This window comes from Lontra canadensis, unplaced genomic scaffold (assembly GCF_010015895.1).
Source record: "Lontra canadensis isolate GAN:19392208 unplaced genomic scaffold, GSC_riverotter_1.0 scaffold84, whole genome shotgun sequence".
Classification (NCBI taxonomy): Eukaryota; Metazoa; Chordata; class Mammalia; order Carnivora; family Mustelidae; genus Lontra; species Lontra canadensis.
Genome location: NW_022631078.1, coordinates 5,863,306 through 5,883,872, shown reverse-complemented (window position 1 = coordinate 5,883,872; position 20,567 = coordinate 5,863,306). Strand labels below are relative to the sequence as shown.

General features: G+C 47.1%; 1 protein-coding gene across 5 annotated transcripts in view; it reads right to left on the bottom strand.

Moving 5' to 3' along the window:
- Positions 1 to 20,567, bottom strand: part of PACSIN2 (protein kinase C and casein kinase substrate in neurons 2) — a 129,943-nt gene that overhangs the window by 69,744 nt on the left and 39,632 nt on the right. Inside the window, exon 1 of one of the 5 annotated variants that reach the window (XM_032882836.1) lies at positions 12,329 to 12,436. The exons of the other annotated variants lie outside the window; for them this stretch is intronic. The gene's annotated coding sequence lies outside the window, so the exon portion shown is untranslated. Of the gene's footprint in view, positions 1 to 12,328; positions 12,437 to 20,567 lie in introns of those variants that run through there. 5 annotated transcript variants of the gene reach the window in all.

Below are 20,567 nucleotides of genomic sequence, written 5' to 3'. Positions count from 1 at the left end.
CTGACCTGGGGATAGGAGTAACATGCTGTGTGCCTACCACACTCTGGGCCATTCCACACGTGGCCCCTCACACTCGCATCAGGTCTGCGGGAGGCTCATTTCACGTGTGGTCACAGAAAGGGTGAGCCACCAAGTCACCTGCCCCAGGTAGCACCCCAGTACTGGGCAGGGGGCTGTAGTCATTTGGGGATCTGTCCCACTCCTACCCTCCTCACACTCACTTCTCCCTTCTCCACAGTGTGGGGCTGGACACAAGGGTCCATAAGATAAGGGTATTTGCAGTTCCAAAGTTCTACCACTCCAAATGTGGAAAAGGGTTATGACCTATGGTCACCACAATCTCAAGAAAGTACCTATTACGGAGAACTAAACACCTTCAACAGACGTGGCTTTCTCCTCATGAAGGTAAGCATTCCGGACCAGCTGCCCAGGCAGTCATGTTCCAGAGAGACTCACTTTAGGGAACTAGAGAACAAGCTCACGATTTGCCCCCATGTCAACCCAGCAAAGAGCCCAGCTATGCCACAACATGTAAAACCGCCTAACCTCAATGGAAGTGGTGTTACTACAACATAATCTTAGAACGCCCTGACACTAGCAGGAGGGCCTTGACACACACGTGCACACATGCACACATGCACATGCACGTGCAGACACACACCCTCCCGGAAGCCTGCGGCTCCTCTCACACGGCGCCAGTGTCGGCTGGGGAGCTCAGGAGGACACAGCGGCTCCTCACCGCCACCACCTCCCCCCTCACTTCAGGGGGTCCCTGCCGCACCTGACAAGGGACAGAGGGCCACAGACACAAGAGATGTGTGCGATGAAGCTCCAGGGAGCTAGGCTGTTGGCTGAGGCACCTTCACTGCTCTTTACCCCCGAGATTTTCTGAAAGCGCAGCCCCACTCTCCCCGGGCCGATCCTTGACGGCCTACATCAAACACTCCATCACTTGATCAGAAGCACTTGCCCAGTGGGATACTTCTTCCTTGAGCTGCAAGTTTTGAAACTCAAGAGAGGTACTTAAACCCTAAAAAAGAAAAGTCACGTAGGCCCAGATCAGCCAGAAAGCATCTTCTGGCAAAAGCAGAAGGAAAAAATACAGAACGGGTCAGGAGGCTGTCTTTTGTCCAGGCAAGAAAATGGGGGCGTTCCCCAAGGACAGACACGACAGGGAAAGAGAGGGAGAGGGACACTGACCGCTGGGAGCGGCCGCGGAGGTCTGGTGGAGCAGGTCCCCAAGATTCAACAAAGGGCATTATTAACAACACGCATGCGTCAGAGTGGCCTCAGGTCAAGCACTTCAACTTCTTTTAAACCCCTCCACTTTGAGCAGCCCCTTCTGCAAGGACTTCCTGTCACACAAAGGGCCTCTGTGGGCAGTTCCCCGCTGCCTCTTTTCCTGTGCAGAGTGGCAGCACTCGGTCCCCCCTCCCTCTGGGTCAGACTGAGCACACCACCCGCCCTGCCCTCCGGAGGGGCCGCAGCCCACCCGCACACCGAGGACAGCAGGAGGGAAGCACGCAGCATACCCGGACGCATCCATCTAGAAGGCCTCAGAAGTCTGCGTCTAGGATTCTTCACGAGACACACTGGCAGGACCCCGGAATGGCCCAGTCACTGCTGGCAAAATGCTGAAGAGGTCTGTGATTGATACTGTTTCTCTGTGACATGGAATCCAATCTGCCTTCGAGGTTGTGAGGATCAAATGGCCTTTGTCTGAGACCTGGCACAGAGCCAGAGGCCTTCGATGACAGTGAGCTGCCGGAGTGAGGGGGACTAGGGGCCAGTCGCAAAGCCTTCAGACACGACCAGAGTCATGTGCCTTCTCACAAGCGTGACAGACACTTAGTCCCCATCCCAGGGCCAAGCACCAGGAGAGAATTCTGCACAAAGCGCAGTGGGACCACACAGGAGGGTGTGGACAGGGTGCACGGGGCTGATGTTTAGTGGGGACTCAGCAGCCGGGGAGGTAAGGAAGGGCATTCCAGGTGGAGGACACTGAGTGGCAAAGAGAAGGGCCACAAACTGCAGCCCAGGGGCACCCAGGCTCTGAGGCCAAGCCCCAAAGCGGCTGTGGCTTTCAAGGAGGGAGAGATAACTGCCAAAGAATGGTGGGGTGCCGAAGGGCACGCCATCCGGGTCGCCTGTCTGTGTCACTCATTACACAGCAGGAAGGGTGACGTCTGCTCTGAGCCGCTGCTCTCCTCGCAACAAAAAGCAGCTCGTCCTGATGCGAGCACGGGCGGGAAACCACCGATGAGACATCACGCTCATCAGAGCCGTCAGGAAGTAAACTACTCAAATACTTCTCAAGCAGCGCTGTGACTAGTGCCTTTGAAGTTTAAAAAAAAGTCATGCAAACCACAAAAGGATTTGATTTTTAAGTACTACGCACTCAACTATGGTGCCACTTTCTCAAGAGAGTCTTCCGTTTCATTCAAATGTACAAGCATAGGCCAAAGCCTTCGGCTCCGGAGAAAGCTACGGGGCCAGTGTGGACCCGGTGTGACAACAGACAACGGAGTTTTAACTTGACAGTGATTTTATTTCTTAAGAAGCTCATATAACATGAAGGTCACCCCAGTAATTTGGAAAAAGGAATAGGGAACCCACTTATCAAGGAACAATCTAGAACTACTGAGCTACAACCAAACACAGAATTAGTAACTAAAGTTCCCTCTAAACAGGGAGAAAGAGCAGGTTTGTACTAGCTATTACCTCCTAAACCTCAGTCTTCTTATGTGTAAAACGGCGACAAACATGGCCAACCTATTTCATGGGACGTTATGAGACACTTAAATGACATACTGGGGTGCCTGGGTGGCTCAGTCGGTTAAGCGTCCGACTCTTGATCTCAGCTCAGGTCTTGACCTCAGGGTCATGAGTTCAAGCCCTGTGCTGGGCTCCACGCTGGGTGGCAGCCTACTTAAAAATAAAATAAAATGAAATGAAAATAAACGACACATTAGATGTGAGTGCCTGCATTCACTAGGCGTGCAGGAAGCGGTCAACTCTACCTGGCCGTCTCTAGTCCAGCTCCTCCTGTCTCTCTGGCCCACAGGGCAGATGTCACTGTAGTAAGCAGAACTTACACACAGAAAACGCCAAGAACACAAAACAAAAACCAAGCCTCTTACATATGCTACCTAATAAACATTTCCAGTTACCATATTACAAAGAAGAATTTCCATTTATGATAAAATATCTAATTACCATATATAATAAGCATTATCTGAGAAGCTCTAAAGAAAATGCCTTGGTTACTATCTTAACTTCAATTTATATTACCAAGCACACATACATGCTCACACGCACACACATACACACACGTGCACAGATACTTCACACACGCACAAATGCACACATCCTATATGCCCAAGCATGTGTCCATGCACACACACATTCTCTCTCTCTCTCTCTCACACAGACGCAGAAAGAACCTCTCCTTTTTTTTTTTTTTTTTTTTTAAATCCTAAAAGGTGGTTTCATTAAAGCATGGGGTCAGGACCCCTGGGCAGAAAGGGCTGCTGCCCCAGGATTATAAGGAACAACTGATTATACACTTTGGAGCTGGCACAGATGACGACAAAGGGAGTTTCCAAAAGGACTTTCAAGGCCCTATCCTTAATAAAACATTTCTCGGTTTGGCTAGCTCAAGAAATAGGCTGTGTTCCAAATGTTTAAGCATTTTTAATAAAATATATAATTTACTCTGATAAACTCAGTAAAATTATATTAAATCAAAATATTTTTATAATTTTATGTATATTTATTCCAATCTTCTAAAAACATTGACTTTCTTTTTTAAAATTTATTTTTTATTTCCCACTTTTTTTTTTTTTTTCTTTTTAAAACATTGACTTTCTGAATGCCAGAAACCTAGCTAAGTGCTGGGGGAAGGGAGCAAATACGTCCCTAATAAGACTCAGCCCTACAGCCCAGGAATTGACAGTACAGCCAGAAAGAGAAGACAAGATCACACCTCATTAGGGGACAGGAAGGAGAGAGGATGGAGGACAATGGAGGAGGGGCAAGCAGGACTGCAGTTTACAAGAGGAAGGGGGAGACCTGAGGCCTGCGGCCAGGTGGCAGTGAGGATGAGGTGTCCAGCCACGGCCCAGGCTCAGGAGCTGCTCAGAGAGGCTGGACATAGACCGAGGACAGCACCCAATGCCCACAAGGGTACAGGCGGCTCTGCTGTAGCCCCTGAGGTCTAAATCACTGACTACTGTAGGTTATTTAAAAATACAGGTTTAAGAGGTCGCTGGGGTGGCTCAGTCTTAAGGCGTCTGTCTTCGGCTCGGGTCATGGTCCCAGGGTCCTGGGACTGACCCCTGCATCAGGCTCCCTGCTTAGCAAGAAGCCTGCTTTTCCCTCTCCACTCCCCCTGCTTGTATTCCCTCTCTTACTCTCTCACTCACTCTCTCTCTCTCTCTCTCAAATAAATAAATAAATAAATAAAATCTTTTAAAATAATAATAATAAAGGTTTAAAAGTGGGTGGTTACACAGAGAAATAGTCCAGAAGGCTATGAACCAAAATGTGAACTGCTTCATTCAGCAAAGCGTACTGAGGGCTTCTGACGCTCCGGGGACCAGAGGACTTGCAGACAGACCGGGAGAGAATGTCGCAGCAGGCAGTGTTGAGGGCTGGGCTGGGACACAAAGCCAGTGGGGGACAGAGTGTTGGGGTCTACTATAGACAGGATGGTAGTCAACAAAGGTCTTCCCGAGGAGGAGACATCTGAGGAAATACTTGAATAAATGTTAACATTTACTCACCCTCTCTGGATGGTGGATTATGTGAGTTTGGGAGTTTTCTTTTTGCCTATCTGTATTTCTTAATTTTCCCACCCTAAGAATACTGGTTGGGTCTTTAGAAAATTCTCAAATTGAAACTTTTGAAAATTCAAAAGGAAATAAGGAAAGGGCCCTAGGCACCTCTGTAATGTCCATAAGCATGAAACCCAAGATTTCTGGTAAAAATCCATGACCCTCGTCTTCAAGTGACTGATAAGTGGCCTGTGTATCACTTACGTTCACTCAGTACAAGTGCCCACACACCTTCTAGCCCTGTCCTGCGAAGCACCCAGGAGCACCTTCACTGCTGGAAAGGCCACAGGGTCCAGGCTTCTGGGCTCTTCCCTCTTCTCTGCACGCCAGTTTCTAAGGGATCTCTCCTTCCTGTGACTTTCAACACCAGTCCCCCACGGATGCCTCCTGACTTGACTTCCCCAGCACAGAACTCTCCTCTGCACTGCAGAATCCAGCGCAGCCCCAACCACTGGCTCAGAGTCCACTCCTTGGCACCTGATGGGCCTCTCTGACGCACTGCCCAAAACTCAGCTCTGGCTCCTTCATCCCCGAGACAGGCTCCTACCCAGTCTTTCTCTTTCAGTAAAGGGCTCCATCATCTACATGGCCACTTAGGGCACATGCCCCCATGCCACCCCTGATGCCTCTCCTTCCCTCACACCCTACATCCATCAGCTCCACCTTGAAACAGAGCTAGAGTGCGGCCACCTCACACCATCTCTGCTTCGGCTACCTGGGGTCAAGCCACCAAACTTAAAACATGCCAACAGCTCTGTCTTTCAGCATGCTGGAAGATGCTCCTCACTAATCTACACTCCCCACCCTGACCCACAAGGTCCCATGTGATCTGCCCCCAGGTTCCAGCTCGTTCCAACCCCCATCCCCGGCTCCTCCAGCTGCCGTGACCTTCCCGTGGGCCTCCAAACACACCAGGCTCAGACCTATTTTCACGCCTGCTTCCCCTCTGCCAGGAACAACACTCCCCCACCCCAGGATCTGCTGGCTTTGCTGCTTCACATCATCACACAGCCGCTCACATATCACCTTCTTTAAAAAGCCCAACCCGTCCCCATTCCTCCAACACATCAGCCCCTAAACTCTGTTTTTTTTTTAAAGTAACACTCAGTCTCCCGTGCCAAATTACGTATTTATATACCATCTCTCACCAACCACAAGAACACAAGCCCCTGAAGAACAAGATCTGTGTCAAGTTCACCCCATATCCTCAGCACTGATGCACAATAGGAGCAAAATAAACATGTGTGGAACAAATGAGTCAAGGAACATGCTAGGCTCTGGCACAAACATGCACTATGACAGAACACACTTCTGTTCTCAGCAGCAAGACAAACCAGGTATCTTACGAGTCTCCCACTGAAAAATGTTAAAAGCTGAATAAATATAATTGTATCACTTTATTATACTCTAAATGATCATAAGGGAATCTAAAGACATCAAAAAGGCAAATTTAAAGAAGAAATATAAGAAGATAAGTCTTCTTTCTCTCTGATGTAACAGAGAGAGACAAAGAAAGAAAATATAAAAGATTGATTAAATACTTGGGAAAAACAGGGAAGCCTAACTTACATCTAAGAAACTTCCAGAAGGAGGTAACATTAAGGATGGGTAAGAAGCAATCTTTAAAGACCATTTCTCAGCATGCCTAAAGACACTAAACCACAGACTAAGGAAGCCCAATGAACTCAAGCAAGATTTTAGAGAGAGTGAGCCACACCAAGATAAAGTAAAACTGTAGAACCTCACAGGCACAGAAAAGATCGTGGAGGCAACCAGAGAGAAAAGACCACAAAGAATGACAACTGGGCTAAGAACAACAGTAAAAGCCAGAACACACTGTGGTGATATATTCTACACGCTGAGCAACAACATTCGCCAACTCAGAATTCTATACCCAGCAAAACTCGTTTTTAATAAGAACTAGATATCTGCAAACAGGTAAAATAGATACCACCACCACCACCCTCCCAAAAAAGACATCACAGAAAAGAAAATTCTAAAGCGTCTACTTCAGGCAAAAAAAAAAAAAGAAAGAAAGAAAGAAAAAAGAAAAAGATAAAGAAATGATCTCAGGGGCGCCTGGGTGGCTCAGTGGGTTAAAGCCACTGCTTTCGGCTCAGGTCATGATCCCAGGGTCCTGGGATCGAGCCCCACATCAGATCCTCTGCTCAGCAGGAGGCCTGCTTCTCTTCCTCTCTCTCTCTGCCTGCCTCTCTGCCTACTTGTGATCTCTGTCTGTCAAATAAATAAATAAAATCTTTAAAAAAAAATAAAAAAAAGAAATGATCTCAGAGGGAAAGCTTGAAGCACAAGAAGAAAGAGTAAGCAAATATACACATAAATACACTAACATATATAAATAGCACTGACTATATGAAACATAGTATCTAATTTGTAGGATTCTAAAATTCAGAAAGGAAATGCTGAATAAGTTGGGAGGAGTGTGGAGCTAAAATGTTTTAAATCCTTCTGAGAGAAAAGACATTACTTTGGATTTGTTATGTGTTAAACCATGCAGGGGATAACCACTAACGGGCTAGACAGAGGATTTAATTTCTAGACTGAGAGAGAGAGAGAGAACAAATGCAAGGGAGGTGGGGGGCATGTGGAACTCAGCTGAAACAAAAGAAAACCAACGAAACAAAACAAAACACTTCCCAGAACTACAGCAAACAGAAAGCACAGGAACAAGAAAATGCTGCTGCTTATCACCTTTTCTATTCAAATTGTACTGGAGATAGTAGCCAACACAGTAAGAGAAGTCAGTAAAGGTGCAACAATCAGAAAAGAAGAGAAAACCCCCTCACTGTTGGTAGATGATGTGGCCTCCGCAGGGCTGAAGGCTCCCGGAATGACATCTGGAGCGACGGCTGGCAGCTACCGTGCATTTGCTTTCATTTCACGTGAGGAAAACAGCAGACTGACTTCACGGAAGAAGAAACTGAAACTCAAGGAAGTTAAATATCTTGCCCAAAGCCACCTGGCAAGTAAAGGGTTAGTTTTGAAATCAAGTCTATCTGTGCCCGCAGCCTAACCACGGTGCCCGCCACAGAGCTAGACAAACCGCGACACCGCAGGGTAAGCAGCCCAGAGGCGAGTACCCCGGGTGATCACCGATGCCTGGAGCACCCACGAAAGCAAGACCAACCTGAGGAGAGCCGGGGAAAGAGCCGGGCGGTGCCAGGTCCACGCAGGGAAGCTCGGGCAGGGACGGACACTCCGGAGGGGCAGTGCAGCAGGCACTAGGGTAAAAACGTATGAAAGAATCAAGAGCGCGGCAGTGGGGGACGAGAGGGAAGAGCGGAATAAGGCCAAGCAGGGCCAGCAGGCTAAGCCCCTGGAGGGCCACACTGGGGATGTGGACTCCTCCGGGAGGAGGAGGGACCTGGTCGCGGTCCAGGAAGGAAAGCTCCTCCGACAGAGGGTGGCAACAGATCGTAGAGCGTCTGGACCTGAGCCGTCCGACAGACCAGCCCCCGGCTACACAACACTTGAACTGCAGCTAGCACCCCTGAAGAACTGTCTTTTTGATCTCCCTGACTTTTCATTCATGTTGATATAAACAGCCGCATGTGCTCAGCGCGGCTGTACTGGGCGGCCCAGCTGTAGAGGTTAGACAGGAAGCAGGAGAAGGGCTTAAGCAACGGGACAGAGCAGTGACGTTCAGGACGAACAGAGGACACCGTGAAGGATTATGCTAGGTAGGAGTGCGGGGCAGAGGAGGCCAGAGATTCAAAATTCCTCATCTGGGGGGCGCCTGGGTGGCTCAGTAGCTAAAGCCTCTGCCTTCGGCTCGGGTCATGATCTCAGGGTCCTGGGATCGAGCCCCACATCGGGCTCGCTGCTCGGCAGGGAGCCTGCTTCCCCCTCTCTCTCTCTGCCTGCCTCTCTGCCTACTTGTGATCTCTCTGTCAAATAAATAAATAAAATATATATATATTTTTTAATTCCTCATTTGGGAGTCAGGCTACGGGGTAATGTCACAAAGAGAAACAGCTCGGAAGGAAGAACTGGGTTAGGGTGGAGAGGAACCAGCTTGGGCCCAATAAATCAGAGTCAGCGTGGGTGCTGCAGTCCAGCCACGGGGCACCCCCAAGTTGGGCACACTCTCTCCCATCTCCCTGCGTCTGCACACACAGTTTCCACTGCCTCGTCTGCCTGACAGGCCCCTCTCTGAAACCCACCACAGGACCGTGACGTCTTTCCCCAACCTCCCCCATTCTTCACAGGTCCCTACAGCTCCAGAAGGAGACTTGTCACGTTGGCATTGAGAAGTCTCTACCCCACTGCCCTGGGAGCTCTCACGCGGCAAGGACTCAACCTCATCCTGACCCCGGGGCCAAGCCCAAGACCTGAGGTACACTCGGCGGACAAGAGACTCTGCAGGTGGGCAAACTCACCGTACGCACGCGCGGACACAGACGAGCAAGCCACCCGACCCGGCCACCCATCGTCCAGGTGCACCGTGCCTCCAGGTGGTGGCCTGTGCACGGCTGGAAATCAGCACAGAGCTCGCCAGGAGCCTGCACGGCCGTCGGTGAGAGCAGAGTCAGCGCCGGGGCGATCACAGGCCACATGCGCCCTGTTGTGAGTTTTCATCGTCGTGACAACATCTACCTTCCCAAACTCACACTCCTCAACTTTAAGCAGTCAACGAGATGCGCCTAAGAATAACTGTAACGTCTTGGAGTTCAACATCAAATATGCAAATATAGCGGCCCTGATGCTTGTCTTCGTGGCCTCAGGGTCTCGCTGTGTAATACTCTTCCCGCGCGGTACGGGCTAGACCGCAGGGCGCCTGCGCTGAACACACTCACGGGCGGTGAATTAACAAAACTTTTCTGCTTTCCGGGTCAACAGGTATTCAGCGCTGTGCCCTGTGCTATTTTTTCCCTTGTGCGTCAGTTCATGGTGGAAAAGAACCATAAAGAGGTCACTTTGCCGTCCCCAAGCTGCCCTGGACTCCATTTATCCTGCTCCACCAGCCCTACCGATACTGAAAACAAAGACCGAATTCCAACTCGGGAAGTTTGACATTTTAGCCTGCTAGCTACATCAACAACATCTTGTCAAGTAAGCAAAATTATTCTCCCCTGGTCTCCCTTAAGGACTCCACTGCAGAGCAGTTCTGATGAGAAACAAGACTGAGTACGAAACTCACCACAGGCTTCATGCTAAGAAGAAAAAGAAGGAAAGAAAATTGTAATCCCTTACTACCGTGATGGCCAGTGGCACACGTATCAAATTCAGAATACTTCCTGTCAGATTCTTTAAGTTAACAAAAAATAGAACAATATGCTTCATTGGTCCACATAAAGATTAATTTCTCATGATTCACTAATGACAGAGTCTAATGAGAAAAATCTTTAGGCCAGATTCCCAGCACTGGAGATGTGAAGCAGGCACTGAGTCTGTTTCCTGGCATCAAGGTCGAACTGAAAGATGCAAATATATTTAGACCAAGCTGGTGAGACAGGAGCATAGTGCCTTCTGCAGCAACTGCCATGGAAAGGGGACCCCTGCAACTCACCCATTCACTCAAATTAATGGCCCATGTTTTCCACTATTACTTCCCCTTATATTCACACACACACACACACACACACACACACTCTCTCTCTCTCTCTCTCTCTCTCTCTCTCTCTCCTCTCTACCTGGATCTAGGATCTAGGATCTAGCTGGCATACTGGAAGAAGTTTTCTCAAGGCCTTAGAGAAGGTTCTAAGGCCACCACGAGAAGCTGCCCTGGAGAGACGCCCTGAACAGAGATGGAAATGAGGAAGGCCCACATGACACCAACAGCATAAACTCTCGGGGACTTCTGGGCCTGTTAATTGTGAGATAATATGTGAAGAAAGCTGAGAGAAGAAAGGCTGGTGACCCAGAAGCCAGTCTAAATTCACTCAGCTATCAACAAGCCATGTGACCTTGGCCAAGTCAAGACAGTATGTCACCTCTAGGTCTCAAATGCTTTGTTAAAAAAAAAAAAAACAACAAAGAAGAAGGGCCTGACTATGCCACCAGCAAGAGCCATTACAACTCTAAATATTGTGTCCCCCTCTTTCCAACTATGCCACCAAATGAACAGCAGAATTACATGGCTGGGCAAAACAGAGGACTAACGAAGTATAAAAAGAAAGGGGGGGCTTATTTTTACTACTGGCATTAATCTCAGACCTGCAAGACGTGTTTCAGTGTCAAGTGGCAATACTTCTCTGTTGTTTTCACAAACGCAGCATTTAAAGTTCATCTAGAATTCAGTAAGGTAACAGTGTAAGAAAATTTGAGGAGATCCTCAGAATTACAACAGCGAGGGCAAAACCTATGGACCTCATTAAGGTCTGAGAGAAAGATCACATGTTTGGCGAATTTCTAAAAAAAATGGGAAAACATGACCCTAAAAGTGTCAGAAATCCACAAATCATCCAAGGTAATGACCTAGCAAGAAAACATGCTTCTCTATGTGGCACAGACGGTACGAGCACGGCATTTCTGGAGAACAGAAGAAGACCCTGACGCTGCCTTTCTAATGTTCACGGCAACAGGTAATCCAAAAAGTATATTCACTTCACGATGGATCGCTCGAGTACTGGGATTTTTAAAAAAGCAGCAACCCTCTAATTAGAGGCACAGCATGCATAAACAAAAAGAAGGGAAGGGGAGGCACAATTTTCAATTCCAGAATATGACTTGCAGATAAGAAACAATTAAATACGCATGTGAGGCTGCTCGGTTGTTGGAACAATAAAACTTTTACATTTTGGTACCTACTAAAAATAAAAGCGCAGTGCCTAGTGACAGCAGTCAGATGGAGCAGAGGGCACCGGGGCCAGCTGCAAAGAGGAAGGAGAAAGAACTGACGGAGGAGGAAGGCAGAGGGGGCCCTGGAGCAAGCCGCATGCTAATTCTGGGAGTCTGGAGCAGACGGCCATGAAACAGCAGTTAGTGTCACCCAGAGAAGCTAATTTGTCCCCTGTTTCTCCCGAGTCCCATTTACGTGTTTACAGGTTAGCTTTGGCTGTTAAGAAAGGAAATGGCAGCATGTAAAAGACATAATGCCTGACAGCAGGAAAAGAAAGCAACCCTCTACTAATAGTTAACTCAAGTAACTCACTTAGCTCCCCAGTAAGAAACAAGTACGTAGCTGGGCCAGAGCTTCTGATTCATTTCCTCTATTTAGGAATGAAGCATGCACGTAAGTTCTAAAACCAGAGTAAAAATTATAGAGCAGATCTTTCATTTGTTTAGGCCAAAGTCAATTCACCAAGGAAATCAAACATTTACCCTGACATTTTCTCAAGGCATTTTGGATAAAACCCTCCACACTGTTCGGTTAATGTTGAATATTGCCATCAAGAAGCTCTAAAACTAAGTGTGTTTAAAAGGCGAGATTTCTGTTAAATCAAGCACGCAGGAAAAAAAAAAAATCAATGAAAACTGCTTTTAAAAAGGTCTCCCTTCAAGGAAATATAGGCTTTAAATAGCACACTCACGTTTTTCTGTCAAATGCCAGCTTCAACTGCCTCACTTTGCAGATCAGCTTCCGTACCTGCCTCCTTCCGACCCTGCTGGTATGTCTGACCTCCAGCTCCCAGCCGAATTCTCCCAGCACATTTCATCATTTCCTGTTGGCTGCCGACTCCTTGCGGGGAGATAAGGCCAGTCCCCGACGCTGCTGCAGGCACCCTCCAGGCACCAGGTTCTCAGACCTCTGCTCCCGGCCAGCTAGGGCCATCACAGAAGAGCTTTCTTTTTGGAAAATGGTCTAACAGAATCTCAGTATATGAGAGAAAGTCGGAGAGAGGAGATTGGAGAACAAAAGTCATAATACCCCTCCAAAATCAACTTGTATATAAACTAACTTATACTGCCTATGACCGTCTTAGAATCTCTCCTTGTATTTGATCCTTCCACTCAGAAGTAAAAAAAGACCTGCTCCGAAGCTAAGATGCCTGGCATCACAGGAGTTAATGTGACAGGGACTTCCTTACACGGGATGATCTTGCATTGTCCCTACACAGTAAACTCAACTTCTCTTTGGGACTCCAATAGCAAGGCAAAGCAGCTCAACAGTGGGAGACGCAGAGGAAGAGGGGGCGGGCTCAGTGCTGGAGAACCCAGGCTCTCTCTCCGCAGCACAGACAGCTCCGAAGACACTCATATGTGCTCACGTGATTCCCCAGAAGTAAAAAACAAAAACCAAGGTAAAAGTAATAACCAAACCCCAAAACACCTTTCTTCCTAGAGTTTTACAAAGAATTTAAAATGAAGAAGAAACAAAGAATAACTGTAACTTTAGGGAAAGATGTCCTAACTCATTTTAAAATGCATGAGCCCAGGGGGCGCCTCGGTGGCTCAGTGGGTTAAGGCCTCTGCCTTCCGCTCAGGTCATGAACCCCGGGTCCTGGGACTGAGCCCCGCTCTCTGCTCAGCAGGGAGTCTGCTTCCTCCTCTCTCTCCACCTGCCTCTCTGCCTACTTGTGATCTCTGTCTGTCAAATAAATAAATAAAATCTTTAAAAAAAAAATGTATGCGCCCATGAGGACACATACAATATAATTCCCTCTAGATAAGGTGAAGAGAAGGCACCACGACACTGTGGGGCTTGAAGCCAGGGCAGAATGGCAAAGGGACCGGGCATGAAAGGGACCTCAGGAGCGCTTCTGAGCAGGGCTCTGTTTCCTGAGCTGTTCATATGCTGCATTTGTGAAAATTCATTGCTGCACCCACTTACAGTATGTGCACTTGTATGTATGTACATTTATTCTGTCTCAATAAAAAGTATTTTACAAAACGTATGCAACAATATCAAAAAATACAAACACTACAAGAAAGAGCAGGTACTGAAACTAATCTGTAAAAACACAAGAAATGCAAAAATCATTGCAAGGGTTCAATTTCTCCCAAAGTACCCTCCTAGAAGATACCCGTGCACCCTCCCCAATCCCTACGGCAAGCTGGATGCTACATTTAAGTGGTGGTAGCCCGAACAGAGCCAAACCAGACCCCCCCTTGCAACGTGGGCCCCTAGCCTGACCTTGTGACACAAAACAGAATAGGTTGAAAATATCTTTCCAAAATCTGTATTTAGAAATTCCTTGATGGAAAAACAACAATAAAGCAAGGATCATATCAACACGAGGCTCAATTATTTGACATATGATAATTCATACTACTTGGAAATCATACTACCATTTCCCCCACCTTAAAAAAAAAAAAAAAAAAAAAAACAACAACCAAAACACTGCCGTTGGCCCCACACCATGCAAACTTCGCTGTACCCCACGAGCAGCTTTGCTAGATCGCTTGCAGCGCTCAACAGAGGCAAGGCTGAAGCACGGGGCCAGCCCCGCTCCCTCGTCTGCAGGGAAGCCAGCTACCTTCCTCCTGGGGCTTACTGGGGGTTTAATGGCCCTAAAGTTCATCTTATCCAGGGACACTAAAGCTGGAAAAGACTGAATAATGTTTCTAGAGACTACTTCAGTGTTCCTGACCACAACGCACAGACGGGCTTTCTAAAGCTAATGGCCTGGCAGTTATCTTCCAAAGCATTTTAACTAAATTTAAGCAGCACAAGAATATGATCACAAAAGTCCTTTTCTGGGGGTATTTTCTTCCACTAAGAAAGAACAAACACCTGGGTTCTGGCAAACCAAGCTGACTTATCTCCTTTTCCTTTTCATCAGCTAGCATGATCAAAAACTCTCCTTTGCCCCAGGGCCCCATTTAGGCTCTCAGTTATGAGACAGGTCAACCACATCGAGGTGGAGTGAGTTTGTTTGTTTGTTTATTGTAATCCAACAAACACCAGCTGCTTGGTAAACAATCATATAGTGCTTACTTTAGGGTTAATCATGAAAAGAATCCCATCAGGGGACTGTCACCTCCTCCACTTTCCAGCTCAGATAACTGAGGTACAGAGACTGTATTACCTGCCCTGTGTCCCAAAGCTGTCACGTCGAGGAGCCGAACCCAGGCAGTCCGCTTCCAGAACCCAGCTGTTAACCATTATACTACCTCTCCATGTTGGCTTCCCTCAATAAATCAGAAGTGGGTCCTGGACAGAGCTGCCACGTAATAAAAATCTGATTTGAACTGAATTAAGAATGCAGATAGTGGTGGGATGATGAAGTCATGAGCCTGGCCTTCCAGTAGGGCTGGGGCATTCTCTCCCGGGCCCCACAACCTCGACCAGCAGGTTCCTAGCTAGAGAGCAGCTGTCCTGACCCTCTGGGGGAGAACAAGACTGGCTTGGGCAGCTGTCCTACACCCTAAGGCGGTACCGGGACAGACACACTGCTCCAGGGAAACCCACCTGCTAACCTCTCCCACATGGTGCCTAAACTGGTATTTCCAGTTCCAATCTGGTTTCTGTCACCAGACTTGAAACCTTTGGGCATTCATTCCACAAACATTAGTGCCAGGCACAGGGCTTAAGGCCTTGGGGCCCCATGGTTGAAAAAGCCAGCATCCCTGCCCTGGACTGCTCAGTGTATGGGCAGGGCAGATGTATAAATAAAGAAAAATGGCACGAGCTGATAATGAACCAACACGCCCTGAGGGCTGAGGGAACACTATGAAGGCAGCAGTGAGCTAGGTGGGGAAGCAGGGTCAGGGAAGGCTTCATGAAGGAAGGCACAGGATTCGGTTCTCCAAGAGCTTGCCATCAACCTACTCAAACCATGTAGAGTAAGGCAGAAAAAATTTCTGAAACAAAATCCAGCAAGTTAACCAAAGACTACCAGTGACTTCATGTCCTCCGTCCTCAGCTGATGGTTGAGTCCATGCGCAGCAGTCATTAGCCCAGGGTCAGAAACAGACATGAGGGCGACACCGGACTGGCTGCATCTTCTCTCGGATACCTCTGTTCTCTTATAGGATGAAAATGGCTGCCTTTACTGAGCTCTTTCAAAAGACTCTGTAAGATAGGTATGACTATCCTCGTTGTACAGAAGAAAACCACCACAGAGAAATTAAGCAACCTGCCCAATATCACCCAGCAAATAATGGCAGAATGGGATTTGAACTCAGGTCTACCAGATACTTTCAAAGCACATCCTCTCTCCACCACACTCATGCCTGCCACGGAACTAGGCCCATGAGGAACATGAGGATAGCTGGCAACAGGTCATGTCATATGGGGGAAAGAACAAAATTTTCCCCACATGATTTTTCCCTATTCCTCTATTGGTCTGTCCTTGCTTTAATGCCACACTTTTTCTAAAACAGCTTTATTGAGATGTAATTCACATACTATAGAATTCAGCCATTTAAGTATAGAATTCAATGGTTTTTAGTGTATTTACAGAGCTGTGCAACCTTCACCCCAGTCAATTTTAAGACACTGTCATCACCTCAAAAAGAAGCCCCATGCGTTTTAGCTGTCATCTCTGTTTCCCCAATTCCCCAACCTGAAACAACCAGTTACTCTTACAAGGTGATTCTTAAGAACTTATGGGCACACGGTCATGAGATTGTTAATAAAACAGCGCAAACTGTAGTTGTGCTTCAGTCCTCCCTCCTGGGCTAAAGCTAACAGCTGAGCCCAGACAGGGCCAGGGAAAAGCCAGACAACTTGGAGGCAGGTACTACGGTGAAAGGTGGGGGTATCTGGCTGCCCCATGCTGGATGGGCTCCACGGTTCTCATGCCCCTAAACTTAGTAAGCCCTAAATGCCGAGCCACATGGTCAAGCAGCCGCCAGGATGGTGGAGTCATGCAAGAGCTCTAGAAGATCCCCTCTGGTCACAAGACCTTACACCATTAAGATGCCATCTCCCTGCCTCCAGAAAGACAAACCAGGATGATATCTGCTATCATAGACGGGGGTAACCAGAACAGAGTTGTTCTGAGAAGCCAAACTCTTCAAGGATTGATTATCAAGACTAGCAACGGCCTGGAGGAAAAGTGCTTCCTCTGCTCTTTCCCCGAGCCTTCCTCAAATGCTAAGGAGAGTTGGAGGAAAGGGATCTACACACAGACCATGCACATACTTTTGCAGAGCCCTGAATTCTCTAGTCACTTCTGCATACAGATCACGAAACCGCTCCATGCAGCATCGCCACATAGTATAAAACTCAACACTGAAGAGGAATGAGCTTCTGACACATGCACACAGGTTCATCACAGAAAGTTCTTGGTGAGCAAAAGAGACCAGATGCAAAAGGGTGTGCACTGTGTTCTAGATACATGAAATTCTAAACTGGGCCAAACAAATCCATAGTGACGGATCAATGTCTGCCTGGGGCCAGGGGCTGGGTGGGGGCTGACCGAGCAGGGCACAAGGAAAAGTTCTGAACTGATGGAAATATTCTCTCAATTGGGACAGTGGCTACACAGGCGTATCCATTCATCAAAGCCCCTAAATGGGTCCGCTCTGTTGTTAAATTAATACCTCAATAAAGAGAAAAGGGAGGGGAGAGGTGGGGAAGGGAGGGGGGAATGAGGGAAAGAAGACAGGAGAGAAGCCTGCTGCGGAGCCTGAGCAATGCCCTCTGTGGCAGCGCAGCCACAGCCATCACCAAGGACTGGCCTGCAAGGGGCTGCCAAGCCCGGGCCTTGCTAGCGCGCGTGCATCGCACTGGGTCTCAGTTCTTGAACGACTGATCCTCTAACACATACAACTGATTCTGATGAACCTGAACGGTCCACTTTCTGACCGGTTAACTCAGCTCTCCAACACCCCCCACAGTAAAAAGTGTGATGACGTCAGCCAGCGACTCAGCAGTGGCTGCTTTCTGTGACAGGCTCCAATGGCTGTTTGACAGTCAGTGAACAAGTAAAACCTAATGTGATAATTACAGGTATTAGCTTTTCTTCTCCTCAAATAATAAGTAAATCTTAAGTTCTAGAATTTAAATAGGTTATATAGAACATTCTTATCCTTATCGTCAATCTTTTTTTTTTTTTTTGGTTGGGGGAAGAGGGTAGCAGCTAGGTTCAAATCCTACGTGATAGCCTTTCATATTTTTCATGAAACAAGACATAAATAGAGCCATCTTGCCTTTAGTCTCTCTCTCTCTCTCTCTCTCCCTCTCTCTCTCTATATATATATATACATACACACACATGAATAAACCAAGCCAAATTTCTAACATTCTCCATCAAAGAAGAAGGTGCCAGAACAAGCTGAACTAAGTACTAGTTCTATCTTTGGCAAAGTTTAAAAAAAAAAAAATTAAAACCCTTTATGTAAGCTTCTTTGCTTCCCTGGCAGTCACCCAAAACTAAAGGGAAAAAAAAAAAAAAAAAAGGAAGCCAAACTAATTAAAGCAGAAAAGCCCAATTGAGAAAAACTTCAAAGCACCAATGTGATATGAAAAATATGTTAATTTCTTTTCTTACACATTTTATAAAATGCCACCATGAGAAGAAACACCTGGGCTTCTAATACAACATCTCAGTGGTTAAGACATCACCTGCAGTTCTGGGGCCAGCTCAAGCCTTCCTTGGACAACACACCAAAGATGGAAAATGATCTCTGAAGGAAGGTCTGAATTCAAAAAGGAGTGGTGAACAAGATTTGTGGAGAGTTCTGGGGTATTTTCAGGACTAAAGTTATAGCTCTGCTCCGCTCATGTTTTACTGGAGGTTTACGGGTGTGATATTCCCCCTCATTTGTTTCTATGTGCCCTCTCTATGCTAGACTCTGCAAGTTACAAGCTAAATAATTCCCTACACTTGTCCTTAAGCAGCTTAGAGGAGCGTAAACAAACAAGCACCCAGAGGCCCACACAGTGTGACAAGAGCCACACAGCAGAACTAGGAAGGGCAGCTTTACTGACCAGGGCATGCCACTAAAGGCAGGAGCACCCAGTGCGACACTACCAACTTTATTTCGTCCACTATGTGCACTTTAAAAAAAAAAGAAAAACCAATCACCTCCCATTATTTCATTTCAAAGGCATTTTAATAATAAAACAGGCATTTTAATACTAAAAAGCAGGTCATACAACTTCAGAATATATCTAAAGCTTCAAATTAAGTATCTCTAGCTTTGTAAAGAATAATGACAACATTGCTATTTTAGCCCCATGGCAGTAAAAATACCATCATGAGCGGGTGTTTAGAAACCCTGCAAACAGGAGAAAATTAGGACTATTTTATGACGTTTTATATACATTTGCCAGGATCTTTACATACAGTGACTCTATACGTCATGATAACCCCACAAGGTGGGAGTACTGACCCCGTTTTTCAGAAGAGAAAACAAGAGCCCTGGGGGAAGTGGCTTGCCCATGGTCACACAGCAGTCACAGTGCACAGAGCTACTACACATGCTTCCCTCTGACAGCGGAGCCTGTCCAGTCCCACCAACATGGGGGGATGGTGTGCGAGAGCTCTGGCTGACCTCTGAGGTCCTCATTAGAAATAAACATGTTTTACTGTTGTTGCTTTTAAGATCACAAAGGAAGCTCTGCTTCTTTTTTTTTTTTTTTTTGGTAGTCCCAAAAAACCAACACAAACCCTTTGTGAAACCAAGAGAGGTATAAATATGTAAATAAACAGAAATCACGATCCCAAGCATTCCAGAATGCTCCCTTTACCTTCACCTTCTCCATTTGGACCAGTGCTAGGGATAAAGAAGATGGGAAAGAGGAGAAAAGATCAAGAATCCTGGAGTGCTGGGTTGCTCAACCAGTAATTGTCTGTCTTCAGCTCAGGTCATGATCCCCCGGTCCTGGGATCAAGCCCCACATCGGGCTCCCTGCTCAGTGGGGAGCCTGCTTTTCCCTCTTCCTGCTGATCACCCTGTTTGTGCTGTGCTCATGCTCTCTCTCCCTCTCTCTCTCTCTCTCTCTCTCTCTCTCTGTTAAATAAATAAATAAAATCTTTAAAAAAATAAAATCAAAAATCCCAAAGTGCCAAGAGACGGGACATATGAACCCTTCCGCAAGAATACTATTCTTGGGGCGCATGGGTGGCTCAGTGGGTTAATGCCTCTGCCTTCGGCTCAGGTCATGATCTCAGGGTCCTGGGATTGAGCCCCACATCGGGCTCTCAGCTCAGCAGGGAGCCTGCTTCTCTTCCTCTCTCTCTCCTGCCCCACTGCCCACTTGTGATCTCTATCAAATAAATAAATAAAAATCTTAAAAAAAAAAAAAAAAGAATACTATTCTTCAGGGGCACCTGGGTGGCTCAGTTGGGTAAGCAACTGCCTTTGGCTCAGGTCATAATCCTGGAGTTCTGGGATTGAGTCCCACATCCGGCTCCCTGCTTAGCGGGAGTCTGCTTCTCTCTCTGATTCTCCCCCTTCTTGTGCTTTCTCTACTCTCAAATAAACAAATAAAATCTTTAAAAAAAAAAAACTACTATTCTTCAATTTGGCATGTAATAGTTATACAGTTAGAGTTTAATGAATGGATCTAAAGCCTGTAGACAGTGCTGAGTGCTATATAAATTCAATTTAAAAGATATGGTCTATGGGGCGCTTGGGTGGCTCAGTGGGTTAAAACCTCTGCCTTCGGCTCAGGTCATGATCCCAGGGTCCTGGGATCGAGCCCCATATCAGGCTCTCTGCTCAGCGGGGAGCCTGCTTCCTCCCCCCTCTCTCTCTCTCTGCCTGCCTCTCTGCCTAGTTGTGATCTCTGTCAAATAAATAAATAAAATCTTTTAAAAAAGGAAAATAAAAGATATGGTCTCTAACCCCTAAAAGCTTCCATTCTCAGGTCTGAAATGTGATTATAAATAGAACACCAACTGAGGCACCTGGGTGGCTCAGTTGGTAAAGCAG